General features: G+C 44.2%; 1 pseudogene; it reads right to left on the reverse strand.

Moving 5' to 3' along the window:
* Positions 1–2,042: 2,042 nt before the first annotated feature.
* The window catches only part of LOC120921551, a 183,166-nt pseudogene continuing 167,538 nt past the window's right edge, over positions 2,043–17,670 (reverse strand).

Genomic DNA, 17,670 nt, shown 5'->3' on the forward strand with positions numbered 1-17,670 from the left:
TTATTTTATTAGCGCAGATATCTTGGAGAGCAACTGGGGGTCAGTCAATAGCGTGAGGTTTAGTCTCCAGGTATTGGGTTTGGGTGGGGGCCTTGACAGATGCATAGTCAGGAATATGGGGGCATGGTCTGAAATGGATTAAATTGCGATGTTGGCTTCAGTGATCAAGTTTAAAGTGGAGTTCCACCCAAAAATGGAACTTCCACTTTTTGGAATCCTCCCCCCTCCGGTGTTACATTTGACACCTTTCAGGGGGGAGGGGGGAAGATACCTGTCTAATACAGGTATTTGCTCCCACTTCCGGGCATAGATATCCGCAGATATCTATGCCATGTCCAGTATCTCCTCTGTCCCCCCTGATGTCTTCTGGGATACACACAAGTCCCAGAATAAAGCAGGGACCACGTGACTCTTGCATGTGTAGTAGGGAACATGAAAGTGAAGCAGCAAGGCTTCACTTCCTGATTCCCTTACTGAAGATGGCAGCACCCGAGAGCTGAAGGACAAATCGGCTTTGGGTGCCCAGGACAGGTAAGTGTTCATATGTTAAAAGTCAGCAGCTGCAGTATTTGTAGCCGCTGACTTTGTAAAAAGAAATTAACGGAACTCTGCTTTAAGTCTCCTTGGGAGGTGAAAACGTAATCGATCCTGAATTAGCGATTGTGGGGAATAGATGGAAGTTGGTATTCCCTGGGGAGTGCAGCTCACTGCTACAGTAGCCGATGTGTCCACAAGACACAGCACATTTCAGCTGCCAGTAACCATCCACTTTGATAAGCCCGGGGATCATGTGGGATCCGTCGCTATGTGATCACAATGTCAACAAAGCTGCTATGAATGAATTATATTCCTAACAGCTGTGATTCCTGAAATGATTCTGTGATTGGCCCACAGATATCACATGGTACCTGGGACAATCACAGCACCCTGTACCAAGTGATAACTGTTGACCAATCATAGCACACAATAGTTATGCATTCAACCCATTCATTACAGTACAAAACAGTCATTTAGGGGTTATTTGTACTACCCTGGCTTTTTAGGGGCCCCAAGAAATGAGATAAGCCATCAGTACATCAGACTATATACAGTACTTATCATTTTTTTTTTTTTTTTACAAAAGACATGTAGAAGAAGAAATTTTGGCCAAAATGTATAAAGATTTTTTTTTTTTTATAAAACGTTTTTTTATTTACATGGCAAAAAATAAAAAAATAAACCAGTGGTGATCAAATACCACTAAATGATAGCGCTATTTGTGTGAAACAAATCATAAACATTTTATTGAGTAAAGCGTTGCATGACAGAGCAATTACCAGTTAAACTAACGTAGTGCTATATAGCAAAAAAACGCCCTGGTCATGAAAGGGGTAAAACCTTCCAGAGCTCAGGTGGGTAAAGCCCTATCAGTCCCGGGGAGAGAACGGCCTGGGGAATAAAATGGTAAAGGACAGATTGCACCATTTATGTCATTATTGATTTTGTCCATAGTTACACTTTACATTACACAATGTTTTTGGGGTCCAAAAAGTGTTCACAAAAAATATAGATCTGTCCATTCCGTCAATAAAGAGAACCCCAATAAGAGAAATATCAATCCCTCAGTAGACGTTGTAGGGATATGACCACATACTCAGCACTTTGTAAGTTCAGATCTCTTGTAGCTGTACTGTATGATTGGTCTATGGAAATGTCCAATAGAAAATCTAGATAACAAAACAAAAATACACACGATCGGAATTTCTGATGGAAAAAGTCAGACAGAATTTTTTTCATTGGATATTTCGACCGTGTGTGTGCCACATCTGACTTTTTTCCATCGGAATTTAGAAGGAGAACATGTTCTCTTTTTTCTCCAGTGGAAAAAAAATTATATCAGAAATTCTGTAGGGAACTCTGACAGAAAAAACATGCATGCTCAGAATCAAGTTGACGCATGCTCAGAAGCATTGAACTTTATTTTTCTTGGCTCGTCGTAGTGTTGTATGTCACTGCGTTCTTGATGGTCGGAATTTGTTGTGACAGTGTGTATGCAAGACCACTAGAACAGAATTCCATCTGAAAAATCAGTCAGAGTTTATCCCGATGGAAAATCCGATCGTGTGTACAAGGCATTCGACTTTCAGCAGAACTGAATAAAAGACAAGTAGCCAGCTGGGATAAGGTTGTAATGTTGAATGCATCCCGTAAAACAGCTGCAACTCGGTGATGCAAGGCCTGTGCCAGATTAAGAAGTTGCTTTCTCATGGAATGGAGAAGTCTGATTGGCTGATTTTCCTGTCTGCAGGAGGCGGTGGAATATGGACAGGAGGCCTTGATCATGGGAAGAGGAGTGGAAAATGTACACGATGGGCTTAGCTGGAACCCCCATGATTGACAGGTATAGCAATTGTCAGCAGAACCTGGAAAGGATTCTCCCACTGAGGCTTCAGAGTCTTGGCAAGATGCCGCTTGACGGCTACCCAGTCTCCCTGTACTGAGGCAGTGTTGGTCATGTATTGGCTCAGGATCAGGCAATGAAGAAAACACTTGAGAATACAGCTCAGTTAGCGAATCATACAAATGCATTACATGTTCAGACAAAGCCCCATAAAAAGGATACAGATGAGAATCATAAGGAATACGGTTCATTGTTGCCCGCCCAAAAAAAAATCAAAATGTAGAATAGTCAAGTACTTTCAAGCTGTGCCCGATAGACATGAATACTACAGTGACCATCCATCACATTCCTTTTTGCTCACTTATTTTATATATTTTTTAATAGCAATATACTTGTTTTTACTAATGTGTGAGATAACATGAGGTGTGAAACTGAGACACCCTGAAGTCTTTCATTGCAGCTTAGCTCCTACCCCATTAATTTCTCCCCTTCTTCCATAGTTTCCTCACTGAAGCTTGTGAATCCTCTGGTGATAGATTAGCCTGGAATTAACCGTAAAAGCTTTGTCACATTTAGAACATTGAAATGGCTTCTCTCCAATGTGAACCCTCTGGTGTGTGATAAGGCTTGTCTTGACTATAAAAGCTTTCTCACATTCTGAACACTGATACAGCTTCTCTCCAGTGTGAATCCTCTGGTGTGTGATAAGATATGACTTACATGCAAAAGTTTTGCCACATTCAGAACATTCATATGGCTTCTCTCTGATGTGGATTCTCTGGTGTCTGATAAGGCTTGACTTCCATGCAAAAGCTTCGCCACATTCAGAACATTGATATGGCTTCTCTGTGGTGTGGACCCTTGTGTGTTGGAAAAGGGTGTGCCTCTCTATAAAAGCTTTGTCACATTCAGAACACTGATACAGCTTCTCTCCAGTGTGAATCTTCTGGTGTTTGATAAGATTTGACTTCTGTGTAAAAGCTTTGTCACATTCAGAACACTCATATGGCTTTTCTTCAATGTGAATTTTCTGATGTCTGTTAAGCCCTTTCTTGTCTGTAAAAGATTTGTCACATTCAGAACACTCGTAGGGCTTCTGTCCAGTGTGAGTCATCTGGTGTCTGACAAGTTCTCTCTTCTCTACAAAAGCTTTTTTACATTCAGAACACTCATACCGCTTCCTTCCTGTGTGACTCATCTGGTGAATGAAAAGGTGTGACTTTGTTTTATAAGCTTTGTTACATTCAGAACACTGATACGGCTTCTCTCCAGTGTGAACCCTCTGGTGTATGATAAGCTCTCTCTTTGTTGTAAAAGCTTTGCCACATTCAGAACACTCATATGGCTTCTCTCCAGTGTGAATCTTCCGGTGTGCGATAAGATTTGACTTGCATGAAAAAGCTTTGTCACATTCTGAACATTGATATGGCTTCTCTCCAGTGTGAGTCGTCTGGTGTGTGATAAGATAATCTTTCCGTGTAAAAGTTTTGTCACATTCTGAACATTGATATGGTTTCTCTCCAGTGTGAATCATCTTGTGTTTTATAAGATTACCCTTCTGTGTAAAAGTTTTGTAACATTCAGAACACTGAAAAGGTTTCTCTCCAGGGTGACCCCTCTCATGTGTAATAAGCTCTCTCTTGGTTGAAAATTATTTTTCACATTCAGAACACTGAAATGGCTTCTCTCCAGTGTGAACCTTCTGGTGTGCAATACGTTTTGTCTCCAAAACTTGGTTCATCAATCCACCTGTACAAGAAAAAATAAATGAGAATTCTATATAAATGGTTAAATAATGTAGCTTTTTTTTTTTTTTTAGAAATGTTCATTATTAAAACATATCTAATATATAGAAACAATATTATACATGTTTATATTTTTGTATTTTATTTGACTGAGGACACCATGATTCCCATTGGCTGGTAAAATTGACAATGTATTACAATTTCCTGCAGGAGAATGTAATTATTTGTTTTAATTTAGAGCATTGTGCTGCATAGTGATGGGGGGGAGGGGGATGTGCTTGGGATTGACTCGTGGGCACCTTTCGCAAATCCAAAAACTCCAAACATTGTCGATGTAAATACAAACCTTATTAAAGTCTATAGGAGGCAAATTCTGACACTCACCAGTAACGTCTTTTCCAGAAGTCTTTCAAGACAACATCTGAGAGAGAAGACTCCTCCTCCCATTCCCAGGAAACACTGCACCTCCTAATCTTTTAAAAGGACTGTCTCCAGCAGGCCCCTCAGTTCGTTCAGAGTATGTTCAGCCAAGTGCTGGAACAAGTTAATCCAGTGTCTGGAGTGAAAACGGGAAGCTGCAACTCCCCCCACACCTATCATCCCCAATCCCTGTTGGGTAGAGAAGGGGGCGGTGTTAAGTTACCTGCATATTTTGTAATGTTTGTGGCATCCAATTGCATAATAGCAATATTTTTTTCATCAGCCAACTTCAGGCTTTAGCCCGATGTCAGCTGAATACAGGTCATAGGAGTGCAGAAAGAAGTGCATTTTGGTGACCAACAGGGGTCCTTTCACATGGGTATTTCTTTCAGGTCCTCTCAATTTGTCAGGAAAACCTGATTGGAAAGGTCCATGCAGCCCTATCAGGAGAGCCTGATTGGAAAGGTCCATGCAGCCCTTTCAGGGGGACCTGATCGGAAAGGTCCATGCAGCCCTATCAGGAGAGCCTGATCGGAAAGGTCCATGCAGCCCTTTCAGGAGGACCTGATCGGAAAGGTCCATGCAGCCCTATCAGGAGAGCCTGATCGGAAAGGTCCATGCAGCCCTTTCAGGAGGACCTGATCGGAAAAGGTCCATGCAGCCCCATCAGGAGGACCTGATCGGAAGGTCCATGCAACCCTATGAGAAGGACCTGATCGGAAGGTCCATGCAGCCCTATGGACAGGCTAATGTAAATGGACTGTTTACACCTACTGTATTTTCTGGCGTATAAGACTACCTTTTATACTTAAAAAAATGGCCAAAAAGCAGGGGTCATCTTATACGCTGGGTCAGCTGATCGGGTGCCTGCTGGATGTGCAGTAATACTGTATATAGCTTTGGCTACATACAGTACATACCGCTTAGCCAATCCCAGTGAGCGATATATTCAAATGAATACAGAACCTGCTTGGAGTAACAACCTCTGCCAATCCGAGCAGTTTACATACAGTAGCCTGCTCAGATTGGCTTTGAGAGTCGTGGGCTGATGTTACAGGCTCTGCCAATCCAAGCAAGCTTTGTATTCATTAATAGAATACATCGCTCGCCGTGATTGGCTCCAGCAAGAATGAAGAATATGGCTCCAGAAGGAAGAAATATGAAGCGTCAGAAGCCTCGGAAGGGGGGGGGGGGGTTGTCTTATATGGTGAGTACAGGCAAAACAAAAAAATCTTAAACTGTCCCGCCCATGCCCCCTTACTCTCGTTTTTTGGCCACCCACTCTTTTATCCTGCTTTTGTTGAACCGGAGTCCTTCCGGTTTTGGTCTCAAGCGGGGCTACGTCGGATAAGCGATATAGTGAATAAAACCACTTTGAAAACTTTTTCAGAGCTCCAGACCCAAGTTAAGTTACCCTCTGTCGAATACTTTCGCTACCTTCAAATATCCCACTTCACTCGTACAGTGGTAGGTGCTTGCTCCTCATTTGACGGTATGTCCTTCTATGAGAATATATGTAACTCAGATCCACACGCTCCCGGCATTATTTCACAAATCTATAGCCATCTCACGACCCCACCTTCTGAACTCCCTCTATATGCTGCACAGTGGTCCAAGGACCTACAAATAGCTTTGGAACCAGGGGACTGGGCAAATATCTGGGCCCGCACCAAGTCCTCCACTCAAAATGTGGTGGCCATGGAAGCCAACTATAAAGTCCTCATGCGGTGGTACCTGGTCCTGGCTAGGATAGCTAAATTCTCACCTTTGTATTCTCCGGTATGTTTCCGGGGTTGTGGAGAGAGGGGTACCCATGAGCATATCTGGTGGTCATGCCCCATTGTACAACAGTTCTGGAAGCTGATATTCCGTATGGCCTCTACCCTCTTACGCGACACCCTCCTCCCTGACCCAGCTTTGGCCTTATTGAATCATATTAATGGTGATTATACCAGAGCCCAAATTCGCCTCCTACTACAATTGACCACAGCTGCTAAACAAACAATAGCCAAGGCCTGGAAAACCTCCAAACTAAATGTAGCCGAAGTTAAACACAGAGTGACCCAAGCAATGATCCATAGCAAGACTGAAGCAATTGTTCTGGACCGGATCCCACAGCATGATAAAGTATGGTCCCCATGGGTGGAATTTTTTCTCCCTCCTGACTTCGTAGCCACCTTCCCTATCCCATGATTGTCGTGATGTTCTCATAAATTGACACAATGGCCCATCGGGGGCGCACCCGTCCGCGCTGACACACTCTTTCTTTTCTTTACTTTTTCCTCCTTTCTCCCTCCCTCCCTCCATCTCCCATTTCTACGTCTCCCCTTCCCTGCCCTGGTCTCCTAGGGCTCCCCCCCCCTTTATGTTGAAACTTATTGTCTTAAGCACTAGGGCGACGCGGTTACCCGTGTCCCCCCATTAGCCTTCAGTTCTATATCCTTGAACGTGTTGAGTACGGACTATTGTTCTATGCCACCTTATGGAATAGAAACGTGTGCTCTGTAATCCTAGGTTTATTTGTCTTTATCCACTATGTTCCCACATAACCCTAGTATAATACCTTCTCCCACTATGTTGCACTTAATCCCTTGTTATGTAATCCCGGAAGGTCCTCCCGGTATTGTATGTACACGTTAATACTATTATATACCATTGTATCTCCGCAATTGTTTTAAGCGGAAATGTTTATTTTCTTTTTACTCTGTACTCTTTATTTTTACAATAAAAAATTTGAACAGAAAAAAAAATCTTAAACTGTAAAATTAGGGGGTCGCCTTATACACCGGCAAATATGGTACCTAGCTCTGAATCCTTCCAGGTCTGGAGTTTTTATTTTAAAAAGGACTGTGTCCTCTTCCATTTATCTGGACCTAAATGTGACACATGGGAGAAAGCCTGATGTAACCAGACAGTAAATAGACACTGGAGTCTGTTTTCATCCAGCCACCCATAGAACTGTCACAGGTCCTCCTGTGTCTCCTGCCACAAACAGAAATGGGGACAGATGTAAAAAACTGACATCCATCCTGTTCAGCTCTGATTCAGGAAGGGATCTGCTCATGGATCCTCTGCTGATTGAAGTGGGCTCCGTTCCGTTTCAGAGGATCCTTAGGGCTTGTTCACACATGTGTCTGGGGGAAGTAAAACTAGGTGGTTGAGCCATGATTTTACTGACCCCCTGTCTGAACACTAAACATACAACTGTTACCAGCTGTACACATGCCGCGGCCACGGTGCTGTGCTTAAACAGAATGTTGCTGCCACCGAATGCAATAATGCAGTTCAATGGGGCTGTAGTGCAACTGCTCTGCATGTGACTGTAGAGGGGTAGTACTGCAATTATCAGGTTAGGGGCCCATTCACACCAGGAAATGCATGGGAATCACATGGGAATGTTGTGCGGTTCCAGTGCAATTCATATGCAGTTCTGTGCAGTGCGATTTCTGCCCCATTCATTTTGAATGACCTTAAAATCGCACTGCACCAAAAGTATTGCATGTACTCCATTTATGAGACGCATGGCAACCCCCTTGCATGCTACTTTTGTACCATGTGATCTGGTGTGGGTAAACACACTGCGTTTGCATCCTGCATTTATGGTGACGTTAAGGGCAGTGTGATTGGAATGTGGTGCGGGAAGTCACACGGGAATGTGTCTTTTCCCGCACTGCATTCTAGTGTGAATGGGCCCTGAATCAGGCGATGAGGAGGCAACATATCACCTCCTCTCCACCTCTCAAACAGTTCTGGAAAAAAGATCCAAGCATGAATCACTTTTCATAGGAGCAACAGTCACACACTATAGCTGGCCATAGACAGATCAAAATTTGGCTCGGTAGAATGTGGACGAATTTCGATCCATTTATAGGCAGGCTGGTTGTACTAAAGTTGTTTTATCAAACAACTTAATTTCAACAAGCCAGTCTGTTTTTTTTGGGACGATCACTGCCGCAGGGTATATCCATCAGCAATGATCATTGTATAAATAAATATTCCTGCGTTTATCCCTCCACCTCTCAATGTTAATAAACAAAGCAATTGATGCAAATCACAAATGAAAGAAAGCTGCAGCCAAAAAGTCCGAACACAAGACTTAACAGTAATTAAAAGTAGGTGCGCCATCTAGTGCCAAACTCTGAAAACTACTCAGATGATAATAAATGATATCAGAACAATAATCTTATACATGTGTAACACCTTTCCAGACCCTGAGGCCTTGTACAGACGAGCGGACATGTCCGATGAAAACGGTCCGCGGACCGTTTTCATCGGACATGTCTGCTAGCAGATTTTGGTCTGATGGTTGTACACACCATCAAACCAAAATCCCCGCGGACAGAATACGCGGTGACGACGCGGCGACGATGACGCGGCGACGATGACGCAGCGACGTGCGCCAAACCCGGAAGTTCAATGCTTCCACGCATGCGTCGAATCACTTGACGCCATGCGCAGGTTCTCGGGCCAGCGGACATGTCCGATGAGTCGTACTGACCGTCGGACATGTCCGACGGACAGGCTTCCAGCGGACATGTTTCTTAGCATGCTAAGAAACATTTGTCCCCTGGAAACCTGTCCGCTAGGCCGGAAAACTGTCCGGTCGGCCCTACACACGGTCAGACATGTCCACGGAAACCAGTTTCAGCGGACATGTTGAATGAATGAATGAATGAAAAACTTATATAGCGCGGCACATGCGAACTGAATCGCCTCTGGGTTCAGTCGTGTGTACAAGGCCTGAGAGGTTACCATTTCCTGGTGCTGGACAACGTGTTTCTGAGGCTTTGTTCGGTCAGAGGAAGAGCGGTGGAGAAGGTGGCCGGCTAACCAATGCCTTTAAACATTTTTTACTCCTCAGTGCCCAGGGCTGAGAGGTTCAAGCAACCATCATCAACATTTCATGGTACAGGAATATCTAGGGGCAAGATCAGACTTGGAGACCTCTCCAACGGAGCATCCACTGGGTTACTGGGTCTTGGGAATGGACCACTGGCCAGAACTTGCTCAATATGCAATCGAGCTACTGGCCTGTCCTGCATCCAGCGTGCTTTCTTAATGCACATTCAGTGCTGTTGGAGGGTTTGTAATCGATCAAAGAGTGTGCCTGTCCACAGACTCCATTGATAGGCTCACATTTATAAAAATGAATCAGTCCTGGATCAGCAGCTATCAAGCACCTGATGCTGATTTAACTGATTGAATTTGCTATGGATCTGGGATTCCTTGAAGACTGCCTATGCCGACCATCCTATTCCTGAATCTTGATGATGCTAGCTTCCAACAATATTTAACCACTTAAGCCCCGGACCATTTTGCAGCTAAATGCCCAGGCCAAGTTTTGCGATTCGGCACTGCGTCGCTTTAACAGACAATTGCGCGGTCGTGCGACGTGGCTCCCAAACAAAATTGGCGTCCTTTTTTTCCCACAAATAGAGCTTTCTTTTGGTGGTATTTGATGACCTCTGCTGTTTTTATTTTTTGCAATATAAACAAAAATAGAGCGACAATTTTGAAAAAAATTCAATATTTTTTACTTTTTGCTATAATAAATATCCCCCAAAAACATATATAATTTTTTTTCCTCAGTTTTGGCTGATACGTATTCTTCTACCTATTTTTGGTAAAAAAAAATCACAATAAGCTTTTATCGATTGGTTTGCGCAAAATTTATAGCGTTTACAAAATAGGGGATAGTTTTATTGCATTTTTATTATTTTTTTTTTTTTACTACTATTGGCGGCGATCAGCGATTTTCTTTGTGACTGCGACATTATGGCGGACACTTCGGACAATTTTGACACATTTTTGGGACCATTGTCATTTTCACAGCAAAAAATGCATTTAAATTGCATTCTTTATTGTGAAAATGACAGTTGCAGTTTGGGAGTTAACCACAGGGGGCGCTGTAGGAGTTGGTGTTCACTTAGTGTGTGTTTACAACTGTAGGGGGGTGTGGCTGTAGGACTGTTTACATACGCCGTCGTCCCGGATCGCTCCCCGAGGGGATCCGCCCGCCGCACGCATCGGAGGGGGTCCCGATCGGACCCCCCACCCGCTAGAAGGCAAGGATGTATATATACACGCCCATCTGCCTGTCCGTGCCATTGTGCGGACGTAAATAGTCGTGCGGCGGGCGTTAAGGGGTTGAGGTTTAGGGCACACCACCACCTAAGGCCGAATTTTTCTGGCCTGTTTAACAGGGGCATGTAATTAAAATGTTTAAAATAAGAGTAACTATGAGGGGTTACAGTGCAGTTCAGAGTATATAGTGAAGTCAATGCAAAATAAATAAATATTTGTGTGTGTGTGTATATATGTAATATATATATATATATATATATATATATATATATATATATATATATATATATATATATATATATATATATATATATATATATATATATATATATATATATATATATATATATATATAAATTAATAAATAAGAGTGCAGTGTATATAGTGAAGTTTACAATATATAATACAGTGTATTGAAGTGGTTAAGGAGGGAGCTCCATGACCAAATAAAGAGAATTATATGGCATGGGGCCCCCCAAAATCCATATCAGGCCCTTTGGATCTGGTATGGATTTTAAGGGGAAGTCAATGCTAAAATTGAAAAAAGTTTGGCGTGGGATCCCCCCAAAATCCATACCAGACCCTTATCCATGCAAGCAGCCTGGCAGGCCGTAAAATGGGGAGTGAGCTCCCCCTACTCCGGAACCATACCAACCCGCTTGCCCTCAACATGGGGAGGGTGCTTTGGGGTCCCCCCAAAGCACTTTGTCCCAATGTTGATGGGGACAAGGGCCTCATCCCCACAACCCTGCCCCAATGTATGTGGGGGTATGCGGGTAGGGGGCTTATTGGAAACTGGAAGACCTCTTTAACAAGGGGACCCCAGATCCTGGCATCCCTATCTGAATGGGTATGGGGTACATTGTGGGAGGTGCTCTGTGTTGTACTCTCACCTTCTGTCAGAAGAGCGCTCCTCCGTAGAGCACATGGATCGCTTTTGCTGCAGATCGCATTGTACTGTACACACAGTTTGATTACCGCCCCCCATCCACATTTCCTGCTGCTGAGAGGTGAGCAGCCCTTGGAGGAGATTGGGGGGGCGGTAATCAAACGGTGTGTGTCCAGAGCAATGCAATCTGCAGTAAGAGCGATCCTGTCTCATGTGCGGTATGGATGAACGCTCTTCTGACAGTGACGGTGAGAGCGCAACACAGGACACCTCCTCCTGGCTTTGTAGTGACTTCCTCCTGTAAGTTGGGGGGGGGGGGGATGGGTGGCTATCTGTACTGGGAAATGTAATGGGGATTTGGGGAGTGGGATATGTTCAAGAATGGAGGATGGGTGGGGGGATATGTACTAGGAGCAGGGTTGGGGGGGATTTGAGCCAAGAGAGGAGATGTTTGTGCTAGGAGTGGGGTGGGAGATTAGTGCTGGGGGGATAGAGAAGGTAATTTAGAGGGGGTTGTGCTGGGAGGAGGGATTTGTGGGAATTTGTCCTAGGAGGGGATTAAAGAAAGATTTGTGCCAGGAGGGGGTGGGGGAATTTGGGGTAATAGCTGGAATTAGAGGGGATTTTAGCTGGGAAGGGGGATTTGGAGGAGAAGATTTGTGCTAGGATAGAAAGTTTGAGAAGAAATAGGATGTGTGCTAGGCGGGGGATTTTTTGGGGGTGAGGAAGGGATTGGGGGAGGGGGCAATTTGAACTGGGAATTAGTGGAATATGTACTGTACATTATTTTTTAGGAAGAATTTTGTCTTGAAGATGGAATTTATGTTTTTATGTATGATGGAATGTTTGTGTCCACTAATAATGATTTTCATGTATTTTTAGTGAAAATATTGTTTTGATATTTTCTAGGGGGGCATCAGGTAGGCTGTACAGGGCCCCTGCAATTTCTAACAGTGGCCCTGCTACCAGTGGTGGCACGCCCATTAGGTGCACATGAGCGCCGCCCCCCGATCCATGCGTCCGCCCCCTAATCTACTTTCAGGGTGCCGGATGCATGGATTTCAATGGGGGAGTTGAAGCACATTATTAGAGCCCGAGGCTCTAATAGGCTTCAAAATAGGGTGGGCTTTGGGGTGCAGAGCACTCTGAGCCCACCCAGTTGTGTGACGATAGCGAATGAATATTCTCTATTCTCACACTGATTCTCCTCCCCGCCAATCAGGAAGTAGGTTGTGAGACCCGTCATCTGATTGCTTGAAATGAGAGGCGATCCTATTGGACGCATAGGAGGAGGAGACGTCCGCCCACTGCCTGTCACCCATCTGCCTGTAACCTAGATGGGGCAAGTGCTGGGTGACCGACTGACCACAAGTAGAGAGGTCAGCACTATTGTAATGTACAACACAATATATAGAGTAGAGAGGGGTCAGCACTATTGTAATGTACAACACAATATATAGAGTAGAGGGGTCAGCACTATTGTAATGTACAACACAATATATAGAGTAGAGGGGTCAGCACTATTGTAATGTACAACACAATATATAGAGTAGAGAGGTCAGCACTATTGTAATGTACAACACAATATATAGAGTAGAGAGGTCAGCACTATTGTAATGTACAACACAATATATAGAGTAGAGGGGTCAGCACTATTGTAATGTACAACACAATATATAGAGTAGAGGGGTCAGCACTATTGTAATGTACAACACAATATATAGAGTAGAGGGGTCAGCACTATTGTAATGTACAACACAATATATAGAGTAGAGAGGTCAGCACTATTGTAATGTACAACACAATATATAGAGTAGAGGGGTCAGCACTATTGTAATGTACAACACAATATATAGAGTAGAGGGGTCAGCACTATTGTAATGTACAACACAATATATAGAGTAGAGGGGTCAGCACTATTGTAATGTACAACACAATATATAGAGTAGAGCGGTCAGCACTATTGTAATGTACAACACAATATATAGAGTAGAGAGGTCAGCACTATTGTAATGTACAACACAATATATAGAGTAGAGGGGTCAGCACAATATTATAGTCATAGTGCCCCTTATACTGCTGCTCAGGGGGGACAAATGATTTGGGTCTGTGGTCAGCAGGATGAAAACAATGTTCAGCCATAGTGGTCAGTGGGAGGAGTCTGATGTTACAGACTATGGTATCGGGGTACAGGGATGTGGGGGGTCAGACAACACACGGGGTATCACCTTCTGTTGTATATCCACAGAAATCACCCAGCACGCTGGCAGATTGTCAGGAGAACCCCAAGTTCCCACCCCAGACAGGGGTAACAGCTGTATAACAGCACACACACTCTATTATCCCACCACTGCCACACACATGACAAGGAGGGAAGCCCCACGGGAACTAGAAAACCAGGAGAGGACCTTGTTTGGTGGAGGAGGGAAGGAGAGGGAGATTATTGGTAGCCAGTAGAGATGGGCTCGGGCATGTTCAGGTTCTCGCCAGGAAGCCGGCATTGCACATCACTAATCACAGACAGTGAGACATTTCCTGGTCTGTGCCGCTGCGAATCGGGAAATGTCTCACTGCCTGTGATTAGTGCTTTGCGATGCCGGCTTCCTGGCGGGATCGGGCACGTGGGGTTGCGAAAAACGCTCAAGTCCATCTCTACTGGCCAGTAAAACCAGCTGTGATAGACTTGGCACAGCCTGTAATACCTCTGCCCACCTCTAGAGGGAGACTCCACATATATCTAGCTGGCTGACCACACACAGGCAGATACAAATCTTACATACAATCTGGTGAACTCGAACGGTTAGGGAGCAGTCTAGTAACATACAACATGGTGACGGGGAGGAAATGGGGTGAACAGGGAGGCAGTTGGGGTGACAGGGAAGTGGGGTGGACAAGTGGAAAGTGAGAGGTAAATGGGAGGGGAAAAAAAATGCCCGTTATCTGTGGTCAGTGGGGTTGGGGGGGATATTCAATGAAGGGAAATGTTGGACATTAGTGATTTTTTAGGAAAAATGGGAATATAGGTATTCAGTAGAGAGAAAGGGGGCATTGGTGCTCAGTGGTAGAGAGGTGGACAAGGAGGCAGTGGTGGAAAAAAGGGGTGGATGGGAGAGATAGCGGGGGGTGGGGGGAGTTAGTGGTACTGATTGAGAGATGAATACCTGGATGATGGTGTCCTGGTCTGGAGGGTGATGTGAAGCTCCTCTGATGAGTCTTCTATGGTTGGGGTCCTCTCGGATGGTCCCTCTTGGCTCCTCTGATGAGTCTTCTATGGTTGGGGTCCTCTCGGATGGTCCCTCTTGGCTCCTCTGATGAGTCTTCTATGGTTGGGGTCCTCTCGGATGGTCCCTCTTGGCTCCTCTTCTATGGTCAGGTGACTTCTGACTCTTCCCAGCACGGTGACTGGACATGAAGGGGGAAATCTCTCCCACCTCTCGGCTTCTCTTCCTCCGGCTCACAAGTGTCCACAATCAGGGGAAAGTTCTCCTCCATGTCCCCGATGGAAGATGGAGGCTTCTTGTCCTGGCTGAGAGGTGTGAGGGACGTTCTGTGTCTGCACTACGGATCTGGGAAGACTCCAATCACATTGTGAGCCAGCTTCCTCACAGGGGCCCCTCCCCTACAGACGTCCTGGGGCCATGCTGACTACAAACACAAAGAGAGGGGGAGGGGGGACTCACATCTGGAGTCACTCAGTGCCATGTGCTTCTCATTCACTACAATCTAAAGAGAACCCCTCCCCCCTTTTAACCGCTTGACACCCCCAGGCTTTTTTTGTTTACAAATGGAAATCAGTACGTTTTGCTAGAAAATTACTTAGAATCCCCAAACATTTTACTTCTAGCAGAGACCCTAGAGAATAAAATGGTGATCATTATAATTTTTTATATCACACATTATTTGTGTAGGGGTTTTGCAAATGCAGTTTTTTGTAGGAAAAAAAACACAACAGTCACCCCAATTATTTTGTATAATGTGAAAGATGATGTTACAGCGAGTAAATAGATACCAAACATGTCACACTTTATAATTGCGCACACTCCTGGAATGGCGACAAACTACAATACTTATAAATCGACATAGGTGACGCTTTAAACGCCTTTACAGGTTACTATTTTGGAGATACAAAGGAGGTCTGATGCTAGAATTATTGCTCTCGCTCTGACGATCACAGTGATACCTCACATGTGTGGTGCGATCGCTGGCCGGACATACGCGTGCGTTCACATTTGCATGTGAGCACGGGGGATGGGGGGCACTTACTTTACATTCTGGGCCAGATTCACATAGAATCTGGCTACGCTGCGGCGGCGTAACGTATCCCATTTACGTTACACCACCGCAAGTTTACAGCGTAAGTGCTTGATTCACAAAGCACTTGCCTGTAAACTTGCGGCGGCGTAGCGTAAATCCGCCCGGCGCAAGCCCGCCTAATTCAAATGGGGCGGGAACCATTTAAATTAGGCGCGTTCCCGCGCCGAACGTACTGCGCATGCTCCGTCCCTAAAATTACCCGACATGCATTGCGCTAAATGACGTCGCAAGGACGTAATGGGTTTCGACGTTAACGTAAATGCCGTCCAGCGCCATTCACGGACGACTTACGCAAACGATGTGAAATTTCAAATTTTGACGCGGGAACGACGGCCATACTTAACATTGGCTAGACCACCAAGAGGGCAGCCTTAGTTTTACGCAGCGTATCTCGACGGAAACTACATAAATTTAGAGCGACGGGCAAAGCGTACCTTCGTGAATCGGCGTAACTAGTCATTTGCATATTCTACGCCGACCGCAATGGAATCGCCACCTAGCGGCCGGCCTAGAATTGCAGCCTAAGATCCGACGGTGTAAGTCAATTACACCTGTCGGATCTTAGTGAGAACTATGCGTAACGCGATTCTATGAATCAGCCGCATAGATACGACGGGCGGATCACAGAGATACGCCGTCGTATCTCTTTTGTGAATCTGGCCCTCTATTTTTTTTTTAACACTGTAACTTTGTGCGCAGGGAGGGATGGGGGCGCTTTAAATCTTTTTATTTTTATTATTTATTTTACTTTTTATTTTTACACCGTCCCTTTATTTTTTATCACTTATATTCCTATTACAAGAAATATAAACCTCCCTTGTAATATAAATAAGAGATGACAGGTCCTCTTTATGGAGATCTCATGTAATAGAAATAAGAGGTGACAGGTCCTCTTTATGGAGATCTCATGTAATAGAAATAAGAGATGACAGGTCCTCTTTATGGAGATCTCATGTAATAGAAATAAGAGATGACAGGTCCTCTTTATGGAGAGATCTCATGTAATAGAAATAAGAGATGACAGGTCCTCTTTATGGAGAGATCATGTAATAGAAATAAGAGGTGACAGGTCCTCTTTATGAAGATCTCATGTAATAGAAATAAGAGGTGACAGGTCCTCTTTATGGAGATCTCATGTAATAGAAATAAGAGATGACAGGTCCTCTTTATGGAGAGATCTCATGTAATAGAAATAAGAGATGACAGGTCCTCTTTATGGAGATCTCATGTAATAGAAATAAGAGGTGACAGGTCCTCTTTATGGAGATCTCATGTAATAGAAATAAGAGGTGACAGGTCCTCTTTATGGAGATCTCATGTAATAGAAATAAGAGATGACAGGTCCTCTTTATGGAGATCTCATGTAATAGAAATAAGAGATGACAGGTCCTCTTTATGGAGATCTCATGTAATAGAAATAAGAGGTGACAGGTCCTCTTTATGGAGAGATCTCATGTAATAGAAATAAGAGATGACAGGTCCTCTTTATGGAGAGATCTCATGTAATAGAAATAAGAGATGACAGGTCCTCTTTATGGAGATCTCATGTAATAGAAATAAGAGGTGACAGGTCCTCTTTATGGAGAAATCTCATGTAATAGAAATAAGAGGTGACAGGTCCTCTTTATGGAGATCTCATGTAATAGAAATAAGAGGTGACAGGTCCTCTTTATGGAGAGATCTCATGTAATAGAAATAAGAGATGACAGGTCCTCTTTATGGAGATCTCATGTAATAGAAATAAGAGGTGACAGGTCCTCTTTATGGAGAAATCTCATGTAATAGAAATAAGAGATGACAGGTCCTCTTTATGGGGATCTCATGTAATAGAAATAAGA

Source organism: Rana temporaria (genome assembly GCF_905171775.1).
Source record: "Rana temporaria chromosome 2 unlocalized genomic scaffold, aRanTem1.1 chr2c, whole genome shotgun sequence".
In the NCBI taxonomy this organism is placed as follows: domain Eukaryota; kingdom Metazoa; phylum Chordata; class Amphibia; order Anura; family Ranidae; genus Rana; species Rana temporaria.